The sequence below is a fragment of the Vicia villosa genome, linkage group LG6 (assembly GCF_029867415.1).
Source record: "Vicia villosa cultivar HV-30 ecotype Madison, WI linkage group LG6, Vvil1.0, whole genome shotgun sequence".
Taxonomy (NCBI): domain Eukaryota; kingdom Viridiplantae; phylum Streptophyta; class Magnoliopsida; order Fabales; family Fabaceae; genus Vicia; species Vicia villosa.
Genome location: NC_081185.1, coordinates 27,946,224 through 27,973,998, shown reverse-complemented (window position 1 = coordinate 27,973,998; position 27,775 = coordinate 27,946,224). Strand labels below are relative to the sequence as shown.

Sequence of the window (27,775 nt, the reverse complement as noted above, 5' to 3'; positions counted from 1 at the left end):
CTCACTCTCAGTTGCAACATACTCTTCATCATCATCCTCAACTTCAGCATCAACATGTTCCTTTTCAACTTAAGTATCAACATGCTCCTTTTCAACTTCAGTATCAACATTCTCCTTTTCAACTTCATCATCAACATACTCCTTTTCAACTTCAACATCAGATTCAGCTTTATCATCAGCATAGTTTGGACAGCCATCAACATAATCCTCGACAACAGGAGTCACTTCTATTGTGTGCTCAACATATACATCCACCAATTGAAAACCCTTAATATCATCAACAAACTTAAGCACATCTTTATCGCAGTTTAAGGGTCTAAGGCCACGACTAAAGCTAAACTTAGGGTTCCAGTACCACATACATTTGATATTACAATATCCCTCAGCCTTAATCAAATTTTCAAAATCCATGTACGACATGTAGTCCGCATCCCATGTCCAATCCAATTCAGTACTAAACCATCAACATACCATTTACATGGACTCTCTACAAACTTCCCCCTATGATGAAACCTTATCTTAATGTAGTTGTTTTGAGATGGTCTGAACAAAAAAGAATTTACATTCAGCATACTTAGACAACTGAACAGTGTGATGAAAAATAACGAGTTAAGAGAACATACCTCATACAATACCGAACATCCTCTTTGCATACCGATGATGGGCGAATGGGTGGAATCTTGCTCATGTTGCTCGTTCTGGAAGAGGGCGATGAAAGATGAAACGATGAAATTAGGTCACGAATTTGTGAAGCGGAAGAGGAAGAGAACGATGCTCGTATGAAGCTATGCTGGAGAACGATGAAAATTAGGTCACGAACAAGAGGAAGAGAATTGATATGTCGTTAATTCTTTGTGTTTTATAAAAAGAGATGAAATTAGGTCACGAAATTAGGTTCTGTTTTATAAATCTTTGTCTTTTATAAAAAGAGATTTAGCATTTTCAGAATATGTTTTGTATTTAAAATTATAAATTAAATTAATGAAATTACGTGGCATATGTAATTTTACCCAACTCAGCAATTCCCACTGCCACATATGCATTTTTGGAGATGGGCTCTAAAATTGCCAAAAAACTGAATGTTTGGGGATCAAAATAAGGAATTTTGAAAATGGGGGATCAAAAGTTCATTAAAATGAAAATAGGGGGGTCAAAAGTGCATTTAAGCCTATCTTTTTTATTTATTTGTCTATCATTTAGACAATTTTTCAAAGCACCTCATAGATCAATTATACATCGCGCGAAATTTTATTTTTACTCTCTGTTTTGGTATATGTACGTCCAGAAGCATCTCATTTTTTCAAAAAATTTAGTTTTTTTTTGTATAGTGAAATTTGCGATTTTTCTAATTAATTAGGAAAATCCGAATGTTCCATAGATACATCTATGGAATATTCCGTAGATACATCTATAGAACGATTTGAAAAGAGAGTGTTCCGTAGATGTATCGACGTAATATTTTGATTTTCTTAATTAATTGAGAAAATCTCAAATTTCATTATGTTTTAACACTTATGTAAATGCATCTACGAAAAAATATTTTTTTTAAAAAAAAAATGCTTCCGAAAACATCTTCAAAAGCCTATGGCGTGTAGTGAGAAATCATCATAATTTATTATTTGGGTTATGATATGAGATTCATTGTGATTGATTAAATTTGGGGAATTTCATCTCGTCTTTAATTTACATGTCAATTCTTTCTTTTGTAAGTTAATTCATGAATTTACATTACCTCCATCTTACATGTTATTCAGCACTTATCATAATGTCTAATCTAATTGAACATTTTATTATTTTTCATAAAGAAATGTTTGACCCCAATTAAAAATATTGATTTCTACTATGTGATATTACTTGCACACCACTTGATAGCAGGCCCAAAAGAATTAAGAAAAAAAAATTTATGAAAGTTTGTGTTGCAAAATAGTTTTAGTTTTATTTATTATTATGTTTAATTTTAGAGAATTTTTTATTACATTTTGTGGTGGTGAAAAATGAAAATCATGATTTAAAATTTCAAAATATCTTTCAAAGATATATTTCCAAATGCACCTCATAATGAAGGTTCGGATATACTTTTCCGAAATATTCCAATACTTAGTCTTGGGATATTCAGAGATGCATTTTTAAAATAATTCAATATTTATTAAAAAATTAAAATTAATGTATATCAATTGTATTAATAATATTATTAATTGTATTAATCAAATATATAATTAAATATATATACCATTTAAAATTCAATAGTTTTTTAATTCAATAATTTTCTTTTTAATTCTATAGTTATATGTTTTTTTTAACCAACTAAAATTCTTTTATAGTAAAATCATGTCAAATATTTGAGAAAGAAAAATAATATAAAACTTTTAATACTGAGATAAAAATATCATATTTAATTTAGTAAGAATATTCTCATAGATCATCATGGTTAAATCAAGTTTTGTTATCTCATAAATATCATAAAAAAGTTCAATTTTTTCTTTAAAAATATAAATTCTTTTTTTAAAAAATTGTTGATTTAGAAATATCAATAATTTATTTTAAAAAATTTTATTTAGAAATATCAATAATTTATTATATTTTTTAAAATATATTATCTTTTCATCAAAGAAAGCATTAAACTATTTATTACACTAAATAATTGATTATAATAAATGTTGATTATAATAAATAATTTCATTTTACTAAAATATTAATAATAATATTCAGTATAATAAATAATTTCACTATACTATATAATTTATAATAATAGAAAATATTCATTGTACTAAAAAGAAAAAGAAGGCTTAATACATTTTTTGTCCCTTAATTTAATTTCAAGTTTCACTTTCATCCCTTATTTAATAAACATTCATTTTAAGTCCTTGAAAGTTATTCCGTTAGTCACATTGGTCCAATATGTTAAATTTTATCAAATTCGGTTAACTTATGTATATGTGGCATGCCAGCTGGTAGTAAGTTAAATGACATGGAATTGTTTTATTTTATATTGATTTAAAAATTAAAATTTTAAAAAATTAAAACCTATTTATTATTATTATTTATTATTAAACACCTGAAACATCCACTTAACCCTAATTTTATCTTTAAAGCTATGTTTGGATTGAACGGAATAAAAGATCTCACTCCATTGTTTGGTTATTTTATTTAAAATTTCACATTCCATCACATACACCTTGAATTGGATGGAACAAAAAATGGAGAATTGGATGTAATGGAATGTATTCCATCATGTTTCATTCCATCCATTATTTGTAAATCCAAACGATGAAATCTCATTAAATACCATACCATTCCTTTCCATCTCATACCACCAATCCAAACATAGCCTAAATCAATTTGGTTCATCGTAACACTTTTTTGTTCTTCTTCATCTTCTTCTCATTTGTTTCTCCAACAGAAAATAATTAAACCAACCAACTGAATCATCATTTGAGAACGCCAGAGTGGAAGAAGATGGAATCACCCTCAAAGAAGGAAGATACAAAGAAAGTAGCATGTAAGTCGTCGATCTCTATTAGAGTTGTTTGGATCCTCTCCTGCGAGTATGATTTAAACCGAGTATGGTGTGAAGTGCTGCGATATTAATCGAATTTATGGTCTGAAAAGGGAAATTGGAGGGGGCGTACCATAGATTTGAGTGGTGGTGCAGTCGGCGATCTGCTTCGGTAAGGGAGACAAGTTACGTTTTGTTTTGTTCACAAAATGTCAAAATCTTCTAAAAAATACTACTGGCATGGGAGAGACTTTCGGTAAATAAAGTAGCACGTAAGTCGTCGATCTCTTTATGATTTTGTTTTGCAAATAAGTTTCTGCAGCAAAGGATTGTCTTTCTTTTGAGGCATACATCTTAAATTTGGAAGCAAGTCTTTTTGAATTTGGGATCCTGGATTGATGGTTTTCCAGTGTTGGTTTATTTTAATACCCTAATTTTAAAGATAATACTTTAGATTCGTTGTTCTATATTTTTGTTAATTATTATTGGAATTTGTAGATCTTTGAGACCATGGTGTATGAAAATTGTTGCAACTTTTGATATATAAAGTACAAAAGTTTTGCTTTTTAAAAAAATTATATTTTGGGGAAGGAGAAGATGAGTTAGGTTATTTACTTGTTATGTTGTTACTAGATTGATAAATGTGTTAATTTTGTTTCACAAAAATGCAAACTTTGTTTAAAGTTAGGTGTTAACATTATAAAAATTGGAGTTTGATCGTAAGTTAAGTTTGTTTTCTAATTTTCAGAGTGAAGAATGATTTTGGATTTGTTTTAGTTTTTGTAGATTTTGTGGTGGAAGTAAAATTGATATGATGAGAAAAATGTCGTTGAAAAGCATAGAAAGGGAACTCAAAGAAATGTCGTTGGCCTGCATGTGATGTTGTCACTTCTTTTATTTACTTCATCAGACATGTTCTTAGCATTCATGTTTATCTATTGTTATGATAATATGTAAAAAATGCAGTGACATAGTGAAGAAAACTCGTAGAATAATTATTTATGTGTTTATGTTCATGGAAGGAAAACAGAAAAAATATTTTTTTTTTTTACAAATTATTAACATATTGCAGGGGTTTTTAACCTCCGAAAATCAAACTCCTCTAGTTTAACTCTGACATCATTTTTTTAATCCATACTGTTCTGCCACATGGGCCAAGTTAATGTTTTTTCATAAAATTTAACGGAAAGGACCAACAAAACTAACAGAACAGTTTTTAAGAGACTGATATGTAACATTTATTAGATAAGGGACTAAAGTGAAACCTTAAATTAAGTTAAAGGATTTCGTCACTAATTAAGCCTAAAAAGAATTATTACTAACAATGAATTTTACCAACCAAATATTTATTATAATTAAATTATTGATTATGGTTATTATACAATTAATATAATTGATTCACTTTGATTTTAATTTTTTTAACAAATATTGGATTATTTCAGAAATGCATATTCAAAAAATCTCAAGCAAATATTGGGATATTTCGAAAATGTATCTCCGAAAACACTATTTTTCGCAAAAAAATAAAATAAAATTGAATTTGATGAATTCTGAGATGCATCTCCGAAAACACCTCTAAAAAAATGAAATGTGGTGCGTTCAGAGATGCATCTTTGAATTGTGAGGGTAAAAAATGAAATGCACCAAAGGTGCTTGAGAAGGTATAGAGGTGAAATGAGAAATTCCCTTAATTTTATTTCCTTCAAGGGTTCAGTAGTTGATCCATTATGATCTTGTTTGTATTTTAGCAACTTTTGGTGTTGGAATTAAGTAGATAATTAATTCATAATTTTATGTTCTTATTAGTTTGTGTTTATATTTTGGTACCTTCTTTTTCAATTGGTGTTTTCATCTCTTGACCTCGTGCCCCCCAACCCCCTAACCCTTCTTCTAGAGAAATTGTAGAAGAAGTTGTTCAAACTGCACATATACATCTTGATAATACCATCAATCAAACTCAACAGCAAATGGATGAGAGATTTGACAAAACAAATGCAGATCCAGAGCAGACTCAAACCAAAATGGACAATGAAAAACATGTTTCTGATTCTAGATATGAAAACTTAATGGGACTGCTTATAAAGCTTGAAACTCAAAAGGAAAAAACAACCTTCTGTTACTATTCACACAACAAGCTCATCAGGTATAACTTGAAAGTGTAAAAAACACTAGAAAGAGGGGTTTGAATAAGGTTTTAACACCAAAAACTTTTCCCTTTAAAATGAAGTTGATTCTTGACAGTAAAGATAGATTTGCAAGAAGGAAAGAACAAGGTATGTTTATATTAGTTCACTTGAAAAATATCAAGCTAATCTAGTCCACCTGCTAAGGTGATTTCGCCTTATCAACAAGGTCTTAATCTAATAATCTCAAGATTATTACAATGCACAAGCTAACTGCAAGTGACTAACGTACAACCTCTAAAACACATTAATCTTAGACTTCTTAAGAAATCTGACCAACTGGTCTCTTAAGGAAAAGATCAAACTACAGTTTGAAAGAAAGTTTATTTACAATAAATGCTTCTACACAAGCTGGAGTAAACAGTAAATTCATATTATAGACTTAAAGAGAATGAGAAGCTTATGAACAGTCTTTAGAGGGCGTATGAATGAGCGTGAATTAACAGTATTCTCTTTTAGTCTTCAAGCCTTTATATAGCCAAATAAAATAATATATTCGTTGAAGGGCATTTCTGGAACTTCTAGATAGTTGGCAACTTGAACGTAGTGAGGGACAAGATCGTATGATGTGTCCGTATTTCATGGTAGTGGAGCGAAACATTCGATTTTTACCACGTACTATGTACTACGTAAACGTTATATTCTATTCTTCTTGGACTTCAGAGGCTCTGCTGAGCATGAGTTAGAAGACAGAAAATAAGTCTGGGGTCTTCAGAGCTTCAAGTCTTCAGAGTCTTCAGACTCTTCAGCACTTGGGCTTCAGTACCCTTTATATATAAACACATGACTTTTATTTAAGAATGAGTAAAATGGAGTATATGAAATGTAAGTTTACTAAAAAGAGAAGTGTTTCTAACCTAGAGATGGGAGATGGAGATTGTGTCACCTCATAAGTCACACGATTTAAATAGCTTGAGTCTATAATATAGAACGATGCAGAAATAAAAGGGGATATAAATAATTGAATTCAAGCGGGTGGCTGAAATGGAATAGGGCTTCAGGGATTTTATGTGACACAAAGGTACCACTCGAGATGAAGAATTATTTTTATCAAATTGTAAATTGATATGCGATTTTGTACGGGACAAAATATTTGGCGGTTAAGAATCAACATGAAAATAAATTAGGTGTAGCAGAGATAAGAATGTTGCGTTAGATGTGTGGTAAGTGATCCTCTGTCGTGCGCGAGTCAAAACGAGTGATTTTAAAAACTGTAGATAGCGACAATGACTTGAGTATCGTATTGCAAAGATTCTTGCTTTGTTATTAACTAATAAAAATCGAATTGGGAGTTTATGGTTTTAGAATCAATTTATAAAACAGAGTAAATAAGTGATTATCAAATAAGCTAAAACAACTAATCCTAATGATTCGGGTTCTAACTTATCATCGACTATAATAACACCAATCCCTAAACGGCTTTGATCCTATTCGATTATGAGATCAATCAGACAAGCGCTTATCAAAATCATACGAGTTATGTTCCTGTTTATCAAATTAAGCAAATTGTTAAGAATATGACGAGTTAACGAATTAAGCAAACGATAACACACGATTAAATTTAGGAACATGCATGCAATCAAATTTAATCAATTATATCCTATGAGCAACAATCAAATTAAGAAAACAATTGTAATAAAATTAATCAAATGATTTCATAGAAAAGAATTGAACAGAAATTGAATTTAAATTAGTATTAGAATAACCTCAAAGCAATGGAACCCATAAGCAGCAGGATTTGTGTAACGCCCCAATTTTCGATATTTATTTATTACGTAATTGTTGGGTGTATTTGGTGTCTTAAACTGATATTTAATTCTTATTATATTAGTTTAATAATTATTTAGTAAATAGTAAAATGATTAATTAGTTATTTGGGCCAAGTAGTGATTAGTAATTGGGAGGGTGTGTAGTAAGCCCATTAGCAAATTAAGGATTAAGGAGAGATTAATAAAAATAAAGGAAAATTAGAAGGAATAGTTTCTTTTGGCAAAATTTAGAGGAACGTGAAAACAGAGAAAAAGGCTAGGGCAAGAGGTAGAAGAACTCCACCATTGTTGAAGGATCAAAGCTCAATTCTAAGGTAAGGGGGGAGAATAGGTTCTCTAAATGGTGATTACAACATGAGAGGGTAGTGAGGGTTCCTTTCCCTCTTTAGGTTTCATAATTGACATGTTGATTCCTTCTTTGATGTGTGAATTGATTTGAATTGTATGTTGTCCTTCATGATTAATGAGTATTGTATGATTGTGGACGAAATTCTATTCTGGATTGATGAATTTTGGTGTGGTTTTGGGTGTTGGTTGAGTTGTTGTTGTGTTCATAAGAGGAACTGAATCGGAATGTGAAACTGTCCAATTTGATGAGTAGGAATTTAGTTGTTATCATGTTAAAACTGATGTAGCATAATAGGTTAATGAATCTAGATGAAAGGTGTGAGTTAATAGGTGAAATTATGATGTTTTAGACCTGAAATCGCAGATCGGAAGTGATGAAAACGAGTGAGAACGGACTGGTGCGAATGCAGACTTGGAAAGACAATTTTCCTGTCAGTTTACGTATGATACGCGTATGGGTTGAGGCCATACGCGTATGAGGGACACACCCAGGGGGCTATACGCGTATGATACGCAGCCCTGTCCCAACATAGTACAACCTACTGGTGGAATGCGTATGGTACGCGTATGAGAGAGAGGTCATATGCGTATGAGAATGTGATACGCGTATGGAGGAGTTTTTAGTGCAAATCTGATTCTGGCAAAACGCGTATGATACGTGTATGGGCAAGGGGGTATACGCGTATGGCTTAGCTGTACGCATATGGTTACGCTAGTGTGCAGAATTTTCCATTTTTGTGATTTTCTCCTGATCCTTGAGTGAAATAAATACCTTTCTGAGTTACTTAAACTGTAGGACTTAGGTAAACATAGAGAGACTGTAAGAGTTATGCTTTGGACATAAAATATTGTGATAAGTTTGTGTTGACTGTTGTGAATGTAACTACAAAATAATAAAATTATAGTTGCATGTTGTTGAGCTGGTTGATAGCCTAAATGGCAACGAGTTGAAGGCTGAAGCCTTGTGTTGTTGAATTGTGTTGATTGGATGTCCATATTGCATACATATGTCGTTGAGGGCTTATGCTCTGTTGTTGACCTGTATTGGCATTGTTGAAGGCTTATGCCTTGTTATTGCCTCTAATATAATGGCATCTGTTGAGGGCTTACGCTCTGTTGGTACCACATGCATGTAGAGTCGATGGTTACATTTTCATTCATCTGACTGTTTGTAAATGTCATGTAATGATGTTGTTGTGTGATTGATGGTGTGAGAATCTGTTTATGATTGTGTTTTGTGTGTGGTGTAGATACTACTCCTTAACCATGTGATATTTCACCGTATATTTATTGAATGTAATTCTCACCCCTTTTCTGTTGTTGTGTCTGTGCTTCTTCGGGAGTACAGATAACCAGGTACCAGAGTAGTGCTTGGATTTCTCGAGTGTTACCTGATCGAGTCTTAGGAGTCGCTCTGATACGTAACACGGGGATGTTGGGATACGCTGTGTTTTGTTTTCCTTTCAGTTAAATGTTAAATTGTTACGTATCTTGATTTTGACATTATGGTTGGACCACCTGTTTAGTGGATATGATTTATTTGTTGGGGCCGTGGTGCCATGAGAATTAATAAGCTGTTTTGAATTCCGCTGCAGTATAGGATATTCTATTTTAATGAATATTAAATAAAGTGATGTTATTGTGAATTGTTTAGAAGATGTGACATCCTACTCGTATTACTCTGATTATTTATGTATTTATAATTCGTTTATTTTCGATATGGGAAAGTGGGGTGTTACAATTGGTATCAGAGCAGGCCGGTCTGTCCGACCAAGTAGTTGAGTCACTAACAAATCGAGTATTGTTAATCTCGTTATCTAAACTATGTTGCTGTTGTAGTGTTTAGTTGAAATGGCTGGAAGAAACGATGCTGCGATTGCTGCTGCTTTGGAGGCTATGGCTCAAGCTCTGGAACATCAACCTAATGCTGGTGAGAATGCTGGGTCTCGCAGTTTGGCTACTTTCCAGAGGGAGAACCCGCCGGTCTTCAAAGGCAAGCACGACCCCAATGGAGCCCTAGAGTGGTTGAAAGAGATCGAGAGTGTAACACCCGTATATTTTAATTTTTAATTTAAATGGAAATTTAATTTATAATTAGAATTATTGGTGGTTGGTGGGGTTTAATTGGAAGAAAGATGGTTTATAGTGTTGGGCCAAGTGTGGTATTAGTAAAGAGGGGGTGCTATGTTAATAAAGCCCTTTACTAAATTAAAATCTATTTTTCATAAAAATAAGGAATTGAGGAAAAAAGGAAAATAGATGTGGAAGAGGAGCAGAAGAGTAGAAGTGCTGATACGTGAAAGAGGAACAGAAGAGGAAGAGGGCTAATCAAGATCTTTGGCTAAGGTAAGGGGGGACTCTTCCGGTTAATATCTTTTATCGTATTATAGATAATAGGACTGATTTAGATGCATTGTTTGTGTCAATTGGTTATATGATGGATTGGGGTTTTGGGATGATTTTGAGGGGAATTGTATGATTTGATGAATTGTATGATTATATGATTGTTATGAGGATTAAATGATCCTCTTTGTGTGTTATATTTGTGTTATAACATGTATGTGGCTGATATGGTGGTATTTGAGGTTCATAACATAACTTGGTTTGGTTTTGGGGATTTTGGGGTAAATCCCGTAATGCTGTCAAATGCGATGAAAGCTATGACTTTTGCCAGTTCGCGCCGCGAAGGTAGGTGCGCGCCGTGAAGGCGTACTTGTTTTCTCGCATCGCGCCGCGTGCATAGGTTGGCGCCGCGAACGTGTTTGTGTGCTTCAGGTCGCGCCGCGAACTTTGGTTGCGCCGCGTGCTGTAGCGATAAATGTTTTCTTGTAAAAAGTTAAAGATGTGTAACTTTCAAACCGTAAGTCCGTTTTAGACGCCGTTTTGGACGTTGTTCCTTAAATTGAATGCTCTACCATATGAAATCAATAAAACAACAATAACTTGATTTTATTTTGAAAAGTATCATTTTCTTCAAATGTGGTTTATTCTGGTTTTGCATAGTTGATAAGGTGCAATGATTGTTGTATGCATAATTGAATATGTGCAATGATGTATGCTGTGATAATGTGGTTGCTTCTGTTAATTGTGCAAATGGGTGTTGTTCATGGTAAATATGGTTATCATGTGTTTTGATGAATGATGATGTAAATGCTCTGTTGTTGTTGGGTTGATTTGTTGTACTTGGTACACGATTGCGAGAGGCGCTATTATTATTGTATTATGTGGTGGTTTATGCATACAGGCACATTAATGAATGATTTACCTGTCATGATGTTGTGGTTGTAATTGGTGTTTATTATACATATATTGTTGGTGTAAAATATGTATTTTATTATGGTTGAGAAATAGCATAACTGTGTGTGGCTATTTATTTTGTGGTGGTTGATGATTATGATATTTGGTTGTTTAATATTGATGATGAGCATGTTATGGTTGATACATGCATTTCATAATCATTATGTGGCTGATCCTTGACGATGGTGGATCAGTGGTAGCTAATTCCCATTGTGTGGAATTAGTGAGTGGGTGTTGCCGTATCCTTGACGATGGTGGATCGGTGAGATGGGTTATCCCAGATTTTGGTACCACATGCATATAGTTGCATTTGCATTAGGCTACTTGTGTTATTATAACATGAATGGAAGATTGTCCAATGTTATAATATGTGATGATTGTGTAATGGTTATGATTTGTTTGGATGAATTATGGTGTTGTCTCTTGGTAATGTATTCTAATTGTTGTTGTGTGTTGATGAGTACTTCCTGACAATCTGAATATAATGAAATTGGATGAATAATGTGACTATGATGTGTTATTGTTTATGATTCGATAACATTTGTTAATTGTGAATGAGACTCACCCTTATTTTGATGATTTCAGATTGGCGAGTAGCGGCTTTTGGCTTTGGTGAGGATAGCTCATAGGCCAGTTTGTTTAAGTATAGTGTCGGTGTCATGCTTTGATATTGTAACACTGGGGGAACGCTAGTTTAGGGATGATGATGATACTCTATTTTGTTGTTATTGGAGTACTTTTGTGGGATATTGCATAGATGATGTTATGCTTATCCGTATGGTGAATTTCCGCTGTGTTAATATGAGATGTTTATGTATTGTGATGAATTGTTCCTTAGTGAAAGCATGACAATTGATTTATGATAATTTGTTTTAATTGGAATTGTGGCACCCTTGTTTTCATGTTTTACTCTGAATTATTTTATAAATTTCCGCGGGGTTTAGAAGGGTGTTACAATAGTGGTATCAGAGCAGGTCGGTCCGTCCGGCCAATTATCGAGTCAATTGAGTTGCACGACGGTTGAATACTGTCGGCATATTATCCCTTGGTACGCGACATGTGAGTGAACCACTGTCGGTACTTTGTTGGTTGTTGTGGAAGTTGGTTTGAAACCAGTGGGGGAGAAGTTCTTGGAATTAAGACTTGGCTGGTAATTAAGTTGGAGCATCTTGAAGGAGGATGATTATATGCAATTGATGATTATTTGTAGGAGAGGAAAATTAGAAAGTTGCAATGTATCAGCTCTGCTGGTGTGCTGCGAAGTTGTCAGTTGTGTAGCCTTACACCTCGGAAGAGAGTCAGCTGCAAGTCGCAAAGAGGATTGATGTTGTAATGTTTCAGAAATCGCACTTCGGCGATAGGATGTGTTGCTCAAGTCATAAGAATGTTTGGATGTGAAGAGATAAGATAAGGGGCTGTTTGGAATGTGATAGAGTTGAAGAGAATGAGTTTTGGAGAGAGATTTTCGTAAGCAAAACGCAGGAAAATTGCTGAATAGCCGCGGAACTTCGAAAATTCATAACTGGAGTTCTGGACATCCGAATTGAGTTCCGTTTGAAGCGTCGGAAAGCTAACGAGATGAACTTTGTTATAAAAATGGTTGCAGCAGCTGTAACATAATTAATTGTGACAGGATGACGTTGGAAGGAGGCGAAGTTACGGTTACTCTTGTTCTTATAACTAGACTTGTTTATTGGTACTGCACGGGATGTCAGTGTCAGTGTTGAATGGATCGAAGGAATACTTGGAAGGTTTTTTTGAGAAGTAATTTTAAGAATTGAATTTACCAATTGAGGAGTTTTGGATATATCGTATAGAGTGTCGCTGCATGATGTCAGTGTTGCATTTTCGGGCAATGATTGGAAAATTCATATCTTGGGTTCCGAGTGTCGGATTAATGTGCCGTTTGAACCTACGAGGAGGAGGGATTGTGTTCTAATTTATGGAAGAGTTATAAATACGGTAGAGTGACCCTATGAGGAGAGGTTCTGAAGTCGGTTATAGAAGCGTGAAACTTGTTGAATAAGAATGCCTACTACCGCGATTGTTTGAAACGACGTGGAGTAGAACATGTTGTTGATGAATAAGTCGATGAGATGTTCGGTCACAAATATGATTTGAATACCGATGGATTTTAGTGAATGAGTAAATTAGTAGTAAAGATGGGACAAACTTTAGAACCCTTGGAATCGTATTTGTGATGGCAGAGTAACGATAAGTATAAAAGAAGAATTGTAGGGAATTTCTAACATTTGTTGACGTGGGAAAGACTTTGTTGAGATTCCGAGTGGGATGACATTTGGACGTGAAGGATGTAATAGAACTTGGATTAAAACCACGAGTTATAAATGTTGTGCTATTGTGTTGCGTAAGAAGTCTTTAAAATGTCGGTGCTAAGGATGAATGAGTTGGATTTAATTGAACAATTTAGAGACTTGAGTTGGTATGTGAAGGTGATCCTAATAGTGTTAGATTGAGTATGCTAGAAGATGACTAGTGGTATTCTTAACGAGATTAGAGAAGGTCAGAAAGATGATGTTGAGTTGATCGATAGGTTGACTTTGAATTACCAAGGTAAAGGCGGTGAATTTAGAATCGACGGGAATAATATAATGAGGTTGAGTGATTGGATTTGTGTAACTGATGTTTTGAGCTTCGGAAGAATATTCTAGAAGAAGGACACCGTAGTGGATTATTGAACTATGACGATGTTAATGAGTTTGGGTGCAAACTCGGAAATGGACACTATTATGTAGTAACGACGGTTTATGCTTAAATATGATTTTCAACTAATATTGACAAATTTAGGACTTGATCACCCTAAATCTCTTGTTGGTAGTAGATGGAATCATATAGAAGAGATAAGCTTGTTTTGTTACCTTAATGGTTTAAGATGTGATGAATACTAAGCCGTGAGAATAATCACTCACTATGTTGTGTGAACTTATGAAGAAGTGAATATGAAAGAGTACAACATGGTGGATGATGACTTAAGACGGGTAATCAGAGTCGCGCAACGAAAGTGTGATGTGGAGTAGTGTTATGAGTACTACTCGCGGGAAGTAAGGAATTAATATGTCGGAAGCCTACATAGAGAATATGTATTGATCTATATGTTGGATTTAGAATCCGGTGGATGTAAGGATGTCGTGTCGAAGAATTATAACTCTTTTGAATAATTGCCGAGATGATGAATATGTTATTACGGTTGTACGTAGTTAACGAGTATGTATTCGGCGAAATTAAAAACGAAGGGTTGATGCTATATGACGTTGTAATGATTTTGTGTTGTTGTTAAGGGGTTATTGTAGATTCTAGATATAATGAGTAATTACACCCTATGAAGGACGAAGTGGATTTAATTCTTAAAAGAGAGTGGGACTCAGTTGGGCTATTTTGTAAGCAATGGTATATTGATGCTAATGAGTGTGACTATAATTACTTGTGTGTACTTGTTCTGATGGTTAGGATGTTTAAATAGAGGAAGTTGGTTTTCGCTGGATGCGAGTAAGGATTGCTGAGTAGTGAATTAGTACCATGGATGATGAAGAATGATTCTTGAAACGAATGAGTAAAGAGAGTCGGAATCGGGTAAAACTCAGAAATCTATTTGGTATAGATGATTGTGATGAGTAGTCAGAGTAGTGCAGAAAAAGCGGAATGTAACGTGTTGGATAATTACTGGTGTGACTTAAGAGGAGTCAGATAATTAGAATTCAATGGTATAGGAATATGAGTATTGAGTTTCTTGAAGGAAGCGGTTGGTGAAAAGTGTAAGTATTACCTTATCGCTCAGATGGAAAAGCGTGTCTAAGGTTGGTATGTTTGGTAGAAGGGATCCATTACTGTATTGTTAATCAAGTGTGATCATACTATAAATTGTGTAATTGTATTACTCGTTTGTTGAGCGTATTGTATAGGTTGTACCTCAATGTTCTGTGGTTGTTAACCTTTTGGAGATAAAGCAAGTGGTATACTTTTGGATAGTCAAATGCGACGTAAGAACTGGGATTTGAATGTGTGAAACATGTTTCCTGTTGGTTATGTCAGATGGATTTTTAGGATTGAATGATGGTAATGTTAATTGGGAGCTGGAGAGTCAGGTGGAGGACTCTTATACGAGCTGGTTACTTGAGGTATGTTTTCGAGGACGAAAACTCTTTTAGTGGGGGAGAGTTGTAACACCCGTATATTTTAATTTTTAATTTAAATGGAAATTTAATTTATAATTAGAATTATTGGTGGTTGGTGGGGTTTAATTGGAAGAAAGATGGTTTATAGTGTTGGGCCAAGTGTGGTATTAGTAAAGAGGGGGTGCTATGTTAGTAAAGCCCTTTACTAAATTAAAATCTATTTTTCATAAAAATAAGGAATTGAGGAAAAAAGGAAAATAGATGTGGAAGAGGAGCAGAAGAGTAGAAGTGCTGATACGTGAAAGAGGAACAGAAGAGGAAGAGGGCTAATCAAGATCTTTGGCTAAGGTAAGGGGGGACTCTTCCGGTTAATATCTTTTATCGTATTATAGATAATAGGACTGATTTAGATGCATTGTTTGTGTCAATTGGTTATATGATGGATTGGGGTTTTGGGATGATTTTGAGGGGAATTGTATGATTTGATGAATTGTATGATTATATGATTGTTATGAGGATTAAATGATCCTCTTTGTGTGTTATATTTGTGTTATAACATGTATGTGGCTGATATGGTGGTATTTGAGGTTCATAACATAACTTGGTTTGGTTTTGGGGATTTTGGGGTAAATCCCGTAATGCTGTCAAATGCGATGAAAGCTATGACTTTTGCCAGTTCGCGCCGCGAAGGTAGGTGCGCGCCGCGAAGGCGTACTTGTTTTCTCGCATCGCGCCGCGTGCATAGGTTGGCGCCGCGAACGTGTTTGTGTGCTTCAGGTCGCGCCGCGAACTTTGGTTGCGCCGCGTGCTGTAGCGATAAATGTTTTCTTGTAAAAAGTTAAAGATGTGTAACTTTCAAACCGTAAGTCCGTTTTAGACGCCGTTTTGGACGTTGTTCCTTAAATTGAATGCTCTACCATATGAAATCAATAAAACAACAATAACTTGATTTTATTTTGAAAAGTATCATTTTCTTCAAATGTGGTTTATTCTGGTTTTGCATAGTTGATAAGGTGCAATGATTGTTGTATGCATAATTGAATATGTGCAATGATGTATGCTGTGATAATGTGGTTGCTTCTGTTAATTGTGCAAATGGGTGTTGTTCATGGTAAATATGGTTATCATGTGTTTTGATGAATGATGATGTAAATGCTCTGTTGTTGTTGGGTTGATTTGTTGTACTTGGTACACGATTGCGAGAGGCGCTATTATTATTGTATTATGTGGTGGTTTATGCATACAGGCACATTAATGAATGATTTACCTGTCATGATGTTGTGGTTGTAATTGGTGTTTATTATACATATATTGTTGGTGTAAAATATGTATTTTATTATGGTTGAGAAATAGCATAACTGTGTGTGGCTATTTATTTTGTGGTGGTTGATGATTATGATATTTGGTTGTTTAATGTTGATGATGAGCATGTTATGGTTGATACATGCATTTCATAATCATTATGTGGCTGATCCTTGACGATGGTGGATCAGTGGTAGCTAATTCCCATTGTGTGGAATTAGTGAGTGGGTGTTGCCGTATCCTTGACGATGGTGGATCGGTGAGATGGGTTATCCCAGATTTTGGTACCACATGCATATAGTTGCATTTGCATTAGGCTACTTGTGTTATTATAACATGAATGGAAGATTGTCCAATGTTATAATATGTGATGATTGTGTAATGGTTATGATTTGTTTGGATGAATTATGATGTTGTCTCTTGGTAATGTATTCTAATTGTTGTTGTGTGTTGATGAGTACTTCCTGACAATCTGAATATAATGAAATTGGATGAATAATGTGACTATGATGTGTTATTGTTTATGATTCGATAACATTTGTTAATTGTGAATGAGACTCACCCTTACTTTGATGATTTCAGATTGGCGAGTAGCGGCTTTTGGCTTTGGTGAGGATAGCTCATAGGCCAGTTTGTTTAAGTATAGTGTCGGTGTCATGCTCTGATATTGTAACACTGGGGGAACGCTAGTTTAGGGTTGATGATGATACTCTATTTTGTTGTTATTGGAGTACTTTTGTGGGATATTGCATAGATGATGTTATGCTTATCCGTATGGTGAATTTCCGCTGTGTTAACATGAGATGTTTATGTATTGTGATGAATTGTTCCTTAGTGAAAGCATGACAATTGATTTATGATAATTTGTTTTAATTGGAATTGTGGCACCCTTGTTTTCATGTTTTACTCTGAATTATTTTATAAATTTCCGCGGGGTTTAGAAGGGTGTTACAGAGAGGATCTTTCGTGTAATGGATTGTACTCAGGCTCAAAAAGTTCGCTATGGGACGCATATGCTAGCAGTCGAAGCTGACGACTGGTGGCTAGCAACACGTCCTAGACTAGAAGCTGCATGTGAAGAGATCACTTGGGACGTGTTCCGAAGAGAATTCCTGAGGAAGTATTATCCTAAGAGCGTCCGTGGCAAGAAGGAAATCGAATTCCACTAACTGAAACAAGGGAACATGTCAGTGACTGACTATGCTGCAAAGTTCACTGAATTGGCCAAATTTTATCCATACTATGATGGAGAGGGTGCAGAGTTTTCAAAATGCGTTAAGTTTGAAAATGGGTTACGCTCTGAGATCAAGAAGGCTACAGGGTATCAGCAGATCCGCGTTTTCCCTAACTTGGTAGACAGCTGCAGAATCTTTGAGGAAGATAATGCTGCTCACTATAAGATTGTCAGTGATAGAAGAGGTAAGCAGAGTCAGCAACGTGGCAAGCCTTATGACACTCCAGCTGGCAAGGGCAAACAGAGAGCTGCTCCGGGCCAGAGAACCAGTGGGGGAGGTGCTCCTGCCCCGATTGTGTGTTTTAAATGTGGCAAGGCTGGTCACAAGAGTACTTACTGCACTGATGACGTTAAGAAGTGTTTCCGTTGTGGCAAGACTGGTCATATGATGTCTGAATGTAGACATAAAGAAGTGGTTTGTTTTAATTGCGGTGAAGAAGGACACATTGGAAGTCAATGTCAGAAACCAAAGAAGGCACAAGCTAGTGGTAAAGTGTTCGCATTGGCTGGTACTCAGACAAGCACTGAGGACAGACTCATTAGAGGTACTTGCTTCATCAATAGTATGCCTTTAATTACTATTATCGATACTGGTGCTACTCATTGTTTTATTGCTGCTGAATGTGTTGAAAAGTTGGGTCTTGTGCTATCTTCGATGAATGGCGAGATGGTAGTTGAGGTTCCAGCTAAAGGATCTGTGACTACATCTCTTGTTTATTTGAAGTGTCCGTTGTCGATCTTCGACAGGGACTTTGCTGTTGATTTAGTATGTTTACCGTTAGCCGGGCTGGACGTAATTTTGGGAATGGACTGGTTAGAATATAACTATGCTCATATCAATTGTTATAACAAGACTGTGAGATTTTCAACTGCCGAAGAAGAAGGAGCTGGTTTAACATAGTTATCACCAACAAGTATGTACATGTATCATGCATCATTCAAAACAAATCAATCATCATCATTCATCAAAACACATGATAACAACATTTACCATGAATAACATCCATCTGCATCATCATTCATCAAAACACATGATAACCATATTTACCACGAACAACATCCATTTTCATAACAAGCAGAAGCAATCACATTATAACAACACACATCATTGCACATATTCAATTATGCAAACAACAAATCATTGTACCTCATCAACTATGCAAAACAAGAATAAACTACATTTGAAGAAAACGATACTTTTCAAAATAAAATCAAGTTATTGTTGTTTTCTTTATTTCATATGGTAGAGCATTCAATTTAAGGAACAACGTCCAAAACGGCGTCTAAAACGGACTTACGGTTTGAAAATTAGAAGCTTTTAAAGTTGGAATAGTTTTCAAAACGTGCTGCTGGAATTTGTACTGGAACCCGGTTCCTCCCACATGGGAACCGGTTCCTGGACCCAAAAATGCTATTTTTAACGTTTAAAAACACTGGAACCCGGTTCCTACCACATGGGAACCGGTTCCCACGAACCCAGTAGCTGAAAAACATGATTTTTAAGGCTTTTATGCATCCCAAACACATACCATTACGAAATTGATCACCAATAACATCAAAATACTCCAAATACATGATTCTAATGCACAAACAACATACCATAACACCATGTAACAATACTACATCATCAATTGCAGTCAATTCATCAAATCATGCATGTCAGTGTTGGTATTTCACAAAACCTAACATCCCAAATAGAGATTCTAATTCCTTAATTCAATCCTATCATCATCAAAATCATAATACCATATAATTAGAGTAATCACCCCTTACCTTAGCCAAATTCTTCATTTTGGTCCTCTTCCTCTTTGGTTCCTCTTTACGTTCCTCAGCTCTTCTCTTCAACTTCTCATTTTTCACGTTCTGACTCTTTTTCCTTATTTCCCTTATTTTATGAAAACATAAAATAGTTAGTAATGGGCTTACTCACTTAGCACCCCCATACTACTAACCTCACCATCCGACCCAGTGGCCCTTAATCCATAATTCTACAATAATTCAACCAAATACCAAAATAATTCTAATTAATAATTTAATTTCCAATTAAATTAAAATTAGAAAATATGTGGTGTTACATCTCGAACTCTAAAAATTCAAAGATCAGAGAAGATATGAGCTCTGAAAGTTCATCCGATGATCTGGCTCTGTTGAGAAAGCAGTTCAACAAAATATCAAGCAAGTACAAATTGTAACAAGAAAGGTATGAACAAACTAAATGGATCATATACCTCAAGAAGCATGGGAGAGGCTCATTTGTGTCATGGTCAGAGGAAGAGTTCAAAAGATAAAATAGAGAGAAATCAGTCAAACAAGAAAAATATCATGATTGGAGCATGTGAATCTGATGAGGAGGCTGATAAGTCTGATACAGATTCACATGTTGAAGAACTCACTATAAGTGAACTCGCAGCAGGACTCTCAGAGACGTGTTTAGAAAATGAAAAAACTACGTAAGAGAGTAATAAAGCACATAACTGCTGTTGCTCTACGGCAGGATGAGAAAGATAAGCTCTTATCAATTATTGATGATCTTAAAGAATAAATTGTTCTATTAAACTCAAACCTTCACAACATGACTCAATTGATGAGGAGGTCAAGTATTGGTTCCGCTGTGACAGGTGAGAGTCTTCAGAGTGAAGAAATCACTGAGAAAACCAGAAATCTTGACTCTAGAAGCCTGGCTGTGATGGACAAATATTCAGAAATTAAGGAGGTCCCTCGAAGGCAGAAGCAGAAGATGTCGAGACTTGTGTCCCAGCATATGAAGATATCTCAGAAAAGGCACGATAGCCATCTGCACAAATCCTTGAAATGCTATCATTGTGACAATTTTGGTCATTCAAAGTCCTCCTACTATAAATTGATTGGATATCCCAAACATATGTTGTCTCATCAAGGGAAACATACTAATACTAATCTGAAGGCAAAGAAAGCACCCCTTCATGGGACATGTGTGAAAACTATGTCTCGTGACATGAGCCATGCTATGTATGGGAGAAGATCCAAATCTATGAAGGCTGAAGGGTCTAGAGGAAAGAAAGATACAGACGCCATGAGTGATAACCTCTCTAAGGGAAAGTTGTTGAGCTCTGTCAGGAAGAAGTTTGAGGAGTCTAAAGTCATATACCACAAGGTCCAAAAAGAAAAGAACTGTGACATTACCAGGTCCAAGGTGATAAAGGACTCTACAAATATGACTGTCAGTGACTCTATCAGATAAGAAAACACTCTGAAAGAAGTTGAGACAACTACGGCCCTAGCTAATGAGAATGCTGCTGAAGATGCCTCAACATCTGATACCGACATTGGAGACTCAAGTACAAATGCTGAAGTTGAAGAAACTCAGATAGCTATCGAATAAATAGTTCCCATAATGCAAAAGGATCAACCTCAAGAACATATGATAAAAGATCCTAGACAAGGAGCTGCCACTAGATCAAGGGAATTCTCTTCAAGTTCCAGTTGTATCTAAAATTATGTGAATGAAGTCGTGACTGATGAGTCCTAGATTAATGGTATGTACGTCATAAGTAAATAAGACATTGCTTCCAAAGATAAAATAAGTCTTGTTGCGTTTAAGAGTCCTCATGATGAGATAATTGTTCCTGTGACTCACTTGAACTCTATCAGGCTTCTACTCCAAGTGACATATCTCTTAAAGTTCAAGTTACCTCACATAGATTTCTAGAGGGCCTGTCTAGGTGAATACCAAAATGAAGAGGTTTATATTAAGCAACAGAAAGGTTTGAGTGATTCGTCAGTTCTAGAACACACGTTCAAGCTAAGAATGGGGGTGTATGACCTGAACCAAGATCCGAGGGCTTGGTGTATGAGGTTGATTGAACTTCAAGTCAGTCATGGATATGGAGAGAGTGGAACTGGAAAAATTCTTTATGCTGAAGAAAGCCCTAGAAACCGTGTAACTGCCAAGATCTGTATGGAAAGTACTGATGTTAAAGGGATGTCAGATGAAATGATCCAACATCTTGTCAAATAGATGTAGTTGGGGTATGATATGAGTCTCGTGGAAGAAGTGACTTACTCTCTAGGAGTGCAAGTTAAACCGATGGAAGACTCAATTCTTCTCTATCGAAGTAAGTGTGCAAAGAATGTTGTGAGGAGACTTAGTCTGGAGAGTATCAGTCATGAGAGAAATTTTATCTCCATTCACCTGAAGTTCTCTAAGGATGAAGAAGAAGTAAGTGTTTATCAGAATGTGTATCAAAGCATGATTAGAAGGCTTCTATACTTCATTGCAAACAGACCAGATATATCCTTAGCAACTGGCGTTTGTGTCAGATATCAAGCAGGACCTAAGATGAACCACCTCAATTATGCTAAAGTGATTATGAAGTCAGTATTTAGCACAAATAAGTATGAAGTACTATATTTTCATGATTCAGGTTCTTTCTGAAAGTGTTGCTAATAGAAATAGTACATCTGAAGGAGTTCTCTTCTTGGGAAACAATATTTCATGGCTAAGCAAAAAGCAAAATTGTGTCTCTTTACCTATGGATGAAGCTGAGTTCATAGCAGCAGGAAACAGTTGTGCTCAACAAATGGTGTCTAAGTATAACGCTCCACTAAAAGATGATGGAAATATACTTAGGTAGTTTGGACATGTAGAAAGAAGACTTGTATATTGTGTGGTAACAAGAGTGAATTAGATTGAAAGGAGTCAAACAGATAAAGGTAGAGGAAGACCTATAACAATTATAAAAGAAATTATTAAGAAATATCTTGAGATTAATAACTTAGATAGAAGCAGGGCCGACCCTGGGCCCGGGAAACCAGACCTACAGCCCAGGACCTCAAGAAAATAGGAGCCTCAATATAGGAAGTATAATTAAAAAATTATAATACTAAAATATAAAATAAATATTTATTACCAAAACTAAAGAACAATTCAATATTGTAGCAAATATAAAATAAATATCTATTACCGAAACTAAAGAACAATTCAATATTGTGGCCGGACGGTTTAAACTCTGATCTATAAGCTCCTTGTCACCTATTCAAATCTTTACTCCTATCATAATTTTTCATAATTTTAGTTACCATTTTTTTAACATAAACACTTCATTCTTTAATTATACATAAGTTCTGACAATTAACTTTTATCAAATTTAAATTTTTAGTCAAATTTTATTTTCAATATTATTTATTATAATCTTTATAATTTTATTTATTTTAGTATAAATTTTAGAGATTATTTATATATTATAATTATATATTTAAAAGTTTATGATACAATTAACTTATTTATTATCAAATTTTAATGATGAAATAAAATTTACTATTATTTTGTGTTTGATTTCTTATTATAGAAATAAATTTCTTACCAGTCAGGTAAATCTGCGAATTATGCTCAAAGTATTGTTTATGTTTACTCCTACATTTCTTAGTCATATGATTTGATTTTCTACAACTGTAGTAAGAGAAACTTCACTTTCATTTTTTTGAGACGGAGTTTCTTGCCTAAAATTAGAGTAAATAAGGCTCTTAAAAGATTCTCATTATTAATTAAGTCAATTATATTGCAATTTTGAATTCTTTAATGATTTGCAGATGACATTCTTTTCCCTATTAAAATTATTTTTTTGTTAAAAACAACCAAGACTTCATATTTTTTATGTGTCTCTGGGATTCTTTTTTATTTTGAAGGCGAATACAAAATCAATATTTTGTTTGGGGTCCATTTTTGTTGTTTGCCCTGAGCCTCTAAAAAGTCGAGAACGCCCATGAATAGAAGCATGATTCTAGATATTGAACATTATGGCAAAAATTTATCCATGTAGTCAACCTCACTTACTGGAATAAGGTTTGGTTGTTGTTGTTGTAATATAATTTTATTAATGTAACGTCTCCTTGATTCATGTGTAATAATATTTCATGAATATTTTTTCGTACAACTTTTTAAAAATAAAATTTATAATATATTGCTAATATTACTATTCAAAATTAAGGAAAATGAAAAGTTATATAGAATGTAATCCCAGCAAAAGGATATGTGTTTCTAACATATAGGAGAAAGTTCGAGACCATATTATCTCGTAAGTCACGCGGTTTAAATATCTTAGATTCGTAATATAAAATAATGGAGAAATAAAAGGAGGTATAAACCATCAAATTCAAGCGTGGTGGTTGAACTTGATCAAGGCTTCAAGGATTTTATGTGACACGAAGGTACCGCTCAAGAAGAAGGACAAATTTTATCGGGATTGCAGTCAGACCTGCAATGTTGTACGAGACATAATATTTGGCGGTTAAGAATCAACACAAAAATAAATTAAGTATAAAATAGACGAAGAGAGAATGTTGGGGGTAGTACTTGTAGTAGAAAATATGGTGAAAAGTAAACTTGTGTGGTCTAGGCGTGTAGAGAGAAGACACATAGATTATTTGGTAAGGAAAGTATATCAGATGGAGAGGAGTCAAACAACTAGAGGTAGATGAAGCCTATAAAAACTATAAGAAAAGTTATTAAGAAAGATCTCAAGACTAATGATTTGGAAAGAAACATGGTCCTGAACAAAATATTATGACGGAAGATGATCCATGTAGCCTATCTCATTTAGTGGAATGAGGTTTGGTTATTATTGTAATATAGTTTTATGGGTTAATGAACTTTTTCGTCCCTTTAAATATTTCAAATTTCGTTTTTAGTCCCTCCAAAATTTTCCTTCAAGAAATCGTCCCTTCAAAATTTTTCTTCTGAACTATTGGTCCCTAACGTCAAATTTCGTAGCTAATCGGTGGCTAAAGTCGTAGCTAATCTCTAGCAAATTTGACGTTAGGGACCAATAGTTTAGACGAAAATTTTTGAAGGGACGATTTCTTAAAGAAAAATTTTGGAGGGACTAAAAACGAAATCTGCAATATTTAGAGGGACCAAAAAGTTCATTAACCCTAGTTTTATTAATGTAACACCTCGTTGCCTCACATGTTAGTTCCTTCCTTTGCAATTGGAAGTCATGGATTTTATCTTCGCCGTCTCACTTTTTTCATAATGAAATAAAACCAATAACTAAGAAAATTAACCCCTTCATTAATATTTCTTACACACAAATCTCTATATAAGATAGGACATTTAAGATAACTGAAAGTAAGCAAAATTGTTATACACACCAACAAAGATAATCTTTGGAGTTTTTTGAAGGTGGGGTGTGTGTGTTCTCAAATGTGATGCTTATTACTAGTGTGATCAGGTGATAAATGTCAAATATATGTTAAATACGTAGGTATTTATTAACTTATTTTTATAAGCAATCAATACAAAAACTCACATTTTGCCTATGAAAAGTGACAAAACACCTCTTTGGACTATTCTAGTATGTATTAGCTAAGAACTGGTAACCATGTTCCATCCCAAGCAGTGGAAGAAACGCCCATTTGAGATGTGAAATAGCAAAAAATCCAATATTTCTTTCATGAAAAAAATTTAGGACTATGAGGTTAATGTGAAATAAGAATTTTCTACAAAAGTTGAGCCCAAATCTATTTAATGTTTCTCTATGAGTTATCCTAAAGAAATCAAAGGATACTAGTTCTAAACACTAGTGAAAAAAACACTTTTTAAGTCGGTTAAAAATGACTTCTTAAGTCGGTTCCGAACCTGACCTAAGAATTGCCGACATAAGAAGTTTTGACTTCTTAAGTCGGATTTGGACCTGACTTAAGAAAGGTTTATTAGGTCAGTTAAACAACATTCATTAATACCCGACTTAAGAAGTTTTTTTGTTAAATCGGATACTTTTAACCGACCTAAGAAGTTGGTTTTTTTTTTTATTTAAAAAAACACACTTTTTAATGATATATATATATATATATATATATATATATATATATATATATATATATATATATATATATATATATATATATATATATATATATATATATATATATATTACGTGCTCCACTGATTCTCGATAGAGATATCAGAAAAAACAAATGGCGATCTAAATGTAGAATCAAATTTTATATATATATATATATATATATATATATATATATATATATATATATATATATATATATATATATATATATTACGTGCTCCACTGATTCTCGATAGAGATATCAGAAAAAACAAATGGCGATCTAAATGTAGAATCAAATTTGTAAGAATAGCTATAAAAAAAACTAAGCAACAATTTCCACATTGTGATTTGCACACTATTATTTTCTAATTCTACAACCATATAATAGATTATAAAATTTCCCCAATCTAAAAGATAATTGAAAAGTAATGACTTAAGAGACCTAATAAAATAATTAAGTTGTAACTATTTATTATTATAAAGAAGTGAACAATACATGGTTTCCCAATCACTAGTTTCTGATTTCTTAACATTTCTCTATCATTTCTCTTATAACCTGTTTGCTCCAAAACAAACTGTAGATCTTCATTCCCACATTTATGGACCTATGGAACCAATAAAACAATGGATATTTAAATAAAAACCAAAGCACTTGCCCGGAAAAATGCTCAATGCATATCCATCTATTTATCAACTTTAAACATATTTATCCTTTCCATGTGGAGAATTCAAATAAAAATTATATACTCATTAAGTTTATAAGATCCATACCTTAAACATTAGAAGAGATAATATTTCATCAAGAGGCAGCTTTCCTCTCTCTAACTAATAGGAGTCAAAAATTTGTTGGGATCTAGAGTCTCTTTTTCCAACTCTTGTAACTTTGGTCTTGTGTCATTATCTTGATGTTCATTCAGGAAAGCTTCATCACATCAACCATCCATCATCTTGATTCTCAAGTATCCATTAGCATATGCTTGAGCACTGAATTCATATTTCATACATAATTCTTCATGCAGCTGTAGGTTAAATTTCTTTAACAGATGAGAAATCAGAGGATGCCAATTTACCCTGCCCCCCAAACAAGAAACTATTTAATCAGACCTTACATAACCTAGAAACCATATGGAACTTACTTTCTATCATGCAAAGAGCTAAAAGTCTATAGAGAGAATGCTAGAGTTAATTTTTTTAAATGATAATGCTAATATAATCCAAAATATACGTATATAATTGGACATAATGAAAATAAGGCATTACTTAAAGAACCACATTAACAGAAAAACTACATTGTTTTTCTCTGCAAATGACAAATTAAAAGCAAAAATACTGGAGTCCTTAGCATTTTGATCGGTAAGAGTTAGCATTTTGATCGGTAAGAGAGTAAAACAATGTCTGATGCCAAAGAATTAATAATTGATCAACTAATATATGAAGTTACAAATAAAAATGACAAACTAGTTAGATAAACTAAGCACAATACATGAAGTGAAAGATGATTTTCTACCACTCTAGAGGACACACCATACTAGTTATGAAACTATAGGGACAAATATTCAACTCATTTTAATTATTTGCCGGCAAGACAATTTGTGTTTTATTTCTTACATATAAAAAATAGTTGAAATATATGCTAATTAATTAGTGAAACCAGAAAGGGCTTGACTTATCTTTAAACTTTGTGAGATTCAAATGATTTCCAATTTTTCTAGTGTGCCTTCTTCTGGATATTAAGGGGAATAATACTACCTGTTTACCAGACCTCATGTGTTATTATCGAATAGATTTTCATGTGGTTGATTACGCCGATGAGAGCGAAACTTCAATTACATCACTACCTTGCCAAAATTATAACCCTTCAAATAGACTTGTCGGAAATAGAGTCGAGGTCTGTTCCTCCATGCTTCTTTCTATTATGCTGACACCTCTTACACTGAAGGCACCCCGCCAGCGAAAATTTCATTTTCGTAAGGTTGGCACAAGATGAAACTATGTGATTATTATTGCACCCACTGTTAAGCAAAGGTTCTATAACAAAACAAATAATTTAAATTTGATAGATAAAAGTTATAAATTTGATTTACCTACAAAGATATTATTTTCTATCAAAGAAGATTTTAGTTTTCTTCAAAGTGTAAGTCATTCATACTTTATTCCTAAATCCATATTCATATTTAAAAAAATTAAGGT

General features: G+C 33.9%; 1 pseudogene; it reads left to right on the top strand.

The window, feature by feature from the left end:
• The first annotated feature begins 8,884 nt into the window (after window positions 1-8,884).
• On the top strand, window positions 8,885-18,663 carry LOC131613440 (uncharacterized; annotated as a pseudogene).
• Window positions 18,664-27,775: the final 9,112 nt, after the last annotated feature.